The 5931-nt window shown below is 45.1% G+C and overlaps 1 non-coding gene across 1 annotated transcript; it reads left to right on the top strand.

The window, feature by feature from the left end:
• The first annotated feature begins 4636 nt into the window (after positions 1 to 4636).
• TRNAV-UAC lies at positions 4637 to 4709 on the top strand. Its single transcript has one exon. It is a non-coding gene; the product is annotated as a tRNA-Val (tRNA).
• The last annotated feature ends 1222 nt before the right edge of the window (positions 4710 to 5931 follow it).

The raw sequence follows: 5931 nt of genomic DNA, 5'->3' as shown, positions 1-5931 counted from the left end.
TCAGCGTTACAATACCACTTCTATGTCTCCTTGAGAAAACACTTAGGGCGATGATGGAAGAGGAGGTGGCCCAGGATGAGCAGGAGGAAGAGGGGTCATTTTTAGCACTTTCAGGCCAGTCTCTTCGAAGTGACTCAGAGGGAGGTTTTTGGCAACAGCAGAGGCCAGGTACAAATGTGGCCAGCCAGGGCCCACTACTGGAGGACGAGGAGGACGAGGATGAGGAGGAGGTGGAGGAGGATGAGGATGAAGCATGGTCACAGCGGGGTGGCACCCAACGCAGCTCGGGTCCATCACTGGTGCGTGGCTGGGGGGAAAGGCAGGACGATGACGATACGCCTCCCACAGAGGACAGCTTGTCCTTACCCCTGGGCAGCCTGGCACACATGAGCGACTACATGCTGCAGTGCCTGCGCAACTGACAGCAGAGTTGCCCACATTTTAACGTGTGCGGACTACTGGGTTGCCACCCTGCTGGATCCACGCTACAAAGACAATGTGCCCACCTTACTTCCTGCACTGGAGCGTGATAGGAAGATGCGCGAGTACAAGCGCACGTTGGTAGACGCGCTACTGAGAGAATTCCCAAATGTCACAGGGGAACAAGTGGAAGCCCAAGGCCAAGGCAGAGGAGGAGCAAGAGGTCGCCAAGGCAGCTGTGTCACGGCCAGCTCCTCTGAGGGCAGGGTTAGCATGGCAGAGATGTGGAAAAGTTTTGTCAACACGCCACAGCTAACTGCACCACCACCTGATACGCAACGTGTTAGCAGGAGGCAACATTTCACTAACATGGTGGAACAGTACGTGTGCACACCCCTCCACGTACTGACTGATGGTTCGGCCCCATTCAACTACTGGGTCTCTAAATTGTCCACGTGGCCAGAGCTAGCCTTTTATGCCTTGGAGGTGCTGGCCTGCCCGGCGGCCAGCGTTTTGTCTGAATGTGTATTCAGCACGGCAGGGGGTGTCATTACAGACAAACGCAGCCGCCTGTCTACAGCCAATGTGGACAAGCTGACGTTCATAAAAATGAACCAGGCATGGATCCCACAGGACCTGTCCGTCCCTTGTCCAGATTAGACATTAACTACCTCCCCTTAACCATATATTATTGTACTCCAGGGCACTTCCTCATTCAATCCTATTTTTATTTTCATTTTACCATTATATTGCGAGGCTACCCAAATTTGAATGAACCTCTCCTCTGTCTGGGTGCCGGGGCCTAAATATATGCCAATGGACTGTTCCAATGTTGGGTGACGTGAAGCCTGATTCTCTGCTATGACATGCAGACTAATTCTCTGCTGACATGAAGCCAGATTCTCTGTTACGGGACCTCTCTCCTCTGCCTGGGTGCTGGGCCTAAATATATGCCAATGGACTGTTGGACTGGTGGCTGACGTGAAGCCTGATTGTCTGTTACGGGACCTCTCTCCTCTGCCTGGGTGCTGGGCCTAAATATCTGACAATGGACTGTTGCATTGGTGGCTGACGTGAAGCCTGATTCTCTGCTATGATATGAAGACTGATTCTCTGCTGACATGAAGCCAGATTGTCTGTTACGGGACCTCTCTCCTCTGCCTGGGAGCTGGGCCTAAATATATGCCAATGGACTGTTGCAGTGGTGGCTGACGTGAAGCCTGATTCTCTGCTATGACATGCAGACTGATTCTCTGCTGACATGAAGCCAGATTCTCTGTTACGGGACCTCTCTCCTCTGCCTGGGAGCTGGGCCTAAATATATGCCAATGGACTGTTGCACTGGTGCCTGACGTGAAGCCTGATTGTCTGTTACGGGACCTCTCTCCTCTGCCTGGGTGCTGGGCCTAAATATCTGACAATGGACTGTTGCATTGGTGGCTGACGTGAAGCCTGATTCTCTGCTATGATATGAAGACTGATTCTCTGCTGACATGAAGCCAGATTGTCTGTTACGGGACCTCTCTCCTCTGCCTGGGTGCTTGGCCTAAATTTATGACAATGGACTGTTGCAGTGGTGGCTGACGTGAAGCCTGATTCTCTGCTATGACATGCAGACTGATTCTCTGCTGACATGAAGCCAGATTCTCTGTTACGGGACCTCTCTCCTCTGCCTGGGTGCTGGGCCTAAATATCTGACAATAGACTGTTGCATTGGTGGCTGACGTGAAGCCTGATTCTCTGCTATGATATGAAGACTGATTCTCTGCTGACATGAAGCCAGATTGTCTGTTACGGGACCTCTCTCCTCTGCCTGGGTGCTGGGCCTAAATATCTGACAATGGACTGTTGCATTGGTGGCTGACGTGAAGCCTGATTCTCTGCTATGATATGAAGACTGATTCTCTGCTGACATGAAGCCAGATTGTCTGTTACGGGACCTCTCTCCTCTGCCTGGGTGCTGGGCCTAAATTTATGAAAATGGACTCTTACAGTGGTGGGTGACGTGAAGCCTGATTCTCTGCTATGATATGAAGACTGATTCTCTGCTGACATGAAGCCAGATTGTCTGTTACGGGACCTCTCTCCTCTGCCTGGGTGCTGGGCCTAAATTTATGAAAATGGACTCTTACAGTGGTGGGTGACGTGAAGCCTGATTCTCTGCTATGATATGAAGACTGATTCTCTGCTGACATGAAGCCAGATTGTCTGTTACGGGACCTCTCTCCTCTGCCTGGGTGCTGGGCCTAAATTTATGAAAATGGACTCTTACAGTGGTGGGTGACGTGAAGCCTGATTCTCTGCTATGATATGAAGACTGATTCTCTGCTGACATGAAGCCAGATTGTCTGTTACGGGACCTCTCTCCTCTGCCTGGGTGCTGGGCCTAAATTTATGAAAATGGACTCTTACAGTGGTGGGTGACGTGAAGCCTGATTCTCTGCTATGATATGAAGACTGATTCTCTGCTGACATGAAGCCAGATTGTCTGTTACGGGACCTCTCTCCTCTGCCTGAGTGCTGGGCCTAAATTTATGAAAATGGACTCTTACAGTGGTGGGTGACGTGAAGCCTGATTCTCTGCTATGATATGAAGACTGATTCTCTGCTGACATGAAGCCAGATTGTCTGTTACGTGACCTCTCTCCTCTGCCTGGGTGCTGGGCCTAAATTTATGAAAATGGACTCTTACAGTGGTGGGTGACGTGAAGCCTGATTCTCTGCTATGATATGAAGACTGATTCTCTGCTGACATGAAGCCAGATTGTCTGTTACGGGACCTCTCTCCTCTGCCTGGGTGCTGGGCCCAAATTTATGAAAATGGACTCTTACAGTGGTGGGTGACGTGAAGCCTGATTCTCTGCTATGATATGAAGACTGATTCTCTGCAGATTGTCTGTTACGGGACCTCTCTCCTCTGCCTGGGTGCTTGGCCTAAATTTATGACAATAGACTATTGCAGTGGTGGCTGACGTGAAGCCTGATTCTCTGCTATGACATGCAGACTGATTCTCTGCTGACATGAAGCCAGATTCTCTGTTATGGGACCTCTCTCCTCTGCCTGGGTGCTGGGCCTAAATATATGCCAATGGACTGTTGCACTGGTGGCTGACGTGAAGCCTGATTGTCTGTTACGGGACCTCTCTCCTCTGCCTGGGTGCTGGGCCTAAATATCTGACAATGGACTGTTGCATTGGTGGCTGACGTGAAGCCTGATTCTCTGCTATGATATGAAGACTGATTCTCTGCTGACATGAAGCCAGATTGTCTGTTACGGGACCTCTCTCCTCTGCCTGGGTGCTGGGCCTAAATATCTGACAATGGACTGTTGCATTGGTGGCTGACGTGAAGCCTGATTCTCTGCTCTGATATGAAGACTGATTCTCTGCTGACATGAAGCCAGATTGTCTGTTACGGGACGTCTCTCCTCTGCCTGGGTGCTGGGCCTAAATTTATGAAAATGGACTCTTACAGTGGTGGGTGACGTGAAGCCAGATTCTCTGCTATGGGACCTCTCTCCAATTGATTTTGGTTAATTTTTATTTATTTAATTTTTATTTTAATTCATTTCCCTATCCACATTTGTTTGCAGGGGATTTACCTACATGTTGCTGCCTTTTGCAGCCCTCTAGCCCTTTCCTGGGCTGTTTTACAGCCTTTTTAGTACCGAAAAGTTCGGGTCCCCATTGACTTCAATGGGGTTCGGGTTCGGGACGAAGTTCGGATCGGGTTCGGATCCCGAACCCGAACATTTCCGGGAAGTTCGGCCGAACTTCTCGAACCCGAACATCCAGGTGTTCGCTCAACTCTAATCATCACGTCTGCTTTACACGCAGAAGGTCCTGGGTTCAATCCCCAGTGAAACCATTTACTTTCCCAAACGCATCTTAAAAAGAATCACAAAACCCAAAATAATGCATATACGTTTTCCAAAAGTTTATATATTTAGGCGAAAAAACTGTCAGTTTAATGGAAAAAACAATTTTTTTTATATCAGACTAACATGAAGCAGGTCCTAGGTGAAGACCAAAGTGAAAGCTTCAATAGCTGCGAACTTTCAATTTAAAGCTCTTAACTGGTTTCCACTTTAAGATTCATATAATCAAGAGAAATTGTTGAATTTGCCATTGGGGAGGCACAATTTTCTTCACATCTAAAATGCTCCTTGACAGGCATCATATTGTTTCAAAGGACGATTGACCTTTTAAGCTGTTCTGGTTTCATAGTGTAGTGGTCATCACGTCTGCTTTACACGCAGAAGGTCCTGGGTTCAATCCCCAGTGAAACCATTTACTTTCCCAAATGCATCTTAAAAAGAATCACAAAACCCAAAATAATGCATATGTGTTTTCCAAAAGTTTATATATTTAGGCGAAAAAACTGTCAGTTTTATGGAAAAACCCTAAATAGTTTTTATATCAGACTAACATGAAGCAGGTCCTAGGTGAAGACCAAAGTGAAAGCTTCAATAGCTGCAAACTTTCAATTTAAAGCTCTTAACTAGTGTTGAGCGCGAATATTCGAATTGCAAAATTGTTTCTCGAATATTGCAATTTCGAGATTTCGCAAATATTTAGAATATCGTTCTATATATTCGCGAATTCGAATATTCATTTTTTTTTTTTTTTTTATGATTATATTTTTTTCTTTCCCACTTCCCTAAAGTTGTTCTTACCTGTCCTTTGGATTCCTGGCTTCCTGGCTGCTCCAGTCAGTGGTGTTTTCAACTTACTGCTATATTCCATATTAGCTAAATTACAATCTAATCTATATGTGTATTTTACGAAATTTCGCAAAAGTCGAAATTGCGATGCGAGTAATATAACACGAAATAATCGCATGAAGATTTCAATTTAGCACTGCTATATTCCATATTCTAGCCTAATATGGAATATAGCTGTGCTAAGTTAGCACTGCTATATTCCATATTAGGCTAGAATATGGAATATAGCAGTGCAAAGTTGAAATCTTCATGCGATTATTTCGTGTTATATTACTCGCATCGCAATTTCGACTTTTGCAAATGTTCTTAATATTGCTCTAACTTCGTCTTTTAGAATTTTCGTAATATTCTGAAAGACGAAGTTAGAGCAATATTACGAATATTCTAAAAGACGAAGTTAGAGCAATATTACGAAATTTCGTAAAATACACATATAGATTGTAATTTAGCTAATATAGTGCTATAATCCCTTTTTTTTCCTCTAATTTTTTTTTGCCTCTTCTGAACTAAAGTTTTGTAAAATATGTACACTATTAAAAAATATTACTATAGCAGTATATTAGCTTAAATACAATGTATGTGTATTTTACGAAATTTCGTAATATTGCTCTAACTTCGTCTTTTAGAATATTCGTAATATTGCTCTAACTTCGTCTTTCAGAATGTTACGAATATTCTAAAAGACGAAGTTGGAGCAATATTAAGAATATCTTAATGTGATTGCTATTTCAACTTGACATTGACACTGCCATATTCCATCCGTATATTTCTAATATAGCACTATATTC

The sequence above is a fragment of the Bufo gargarizans genome, unplaced genomic scaffold, assembly GCF_014858855.1.
Source record: "Bufo gargarizans isolate SCDJY-AF-19 unplaced genomic scaffold, ASM1485885v1 fragScaff_scaffold_782_pilon:::fragment_2:::debris, whole genome shotgun sequence".
NCBI lineage: Eukaryota > Metazoa > Chordata > Amphibia > Anura > Bufonidae > Bufo > Bufo gargarizans.
The sequence above is the reverse complement of the archived record's forward strand: the minus strand, read 5'-3'. Positions and strand labels throughout refer to the sequence as shown.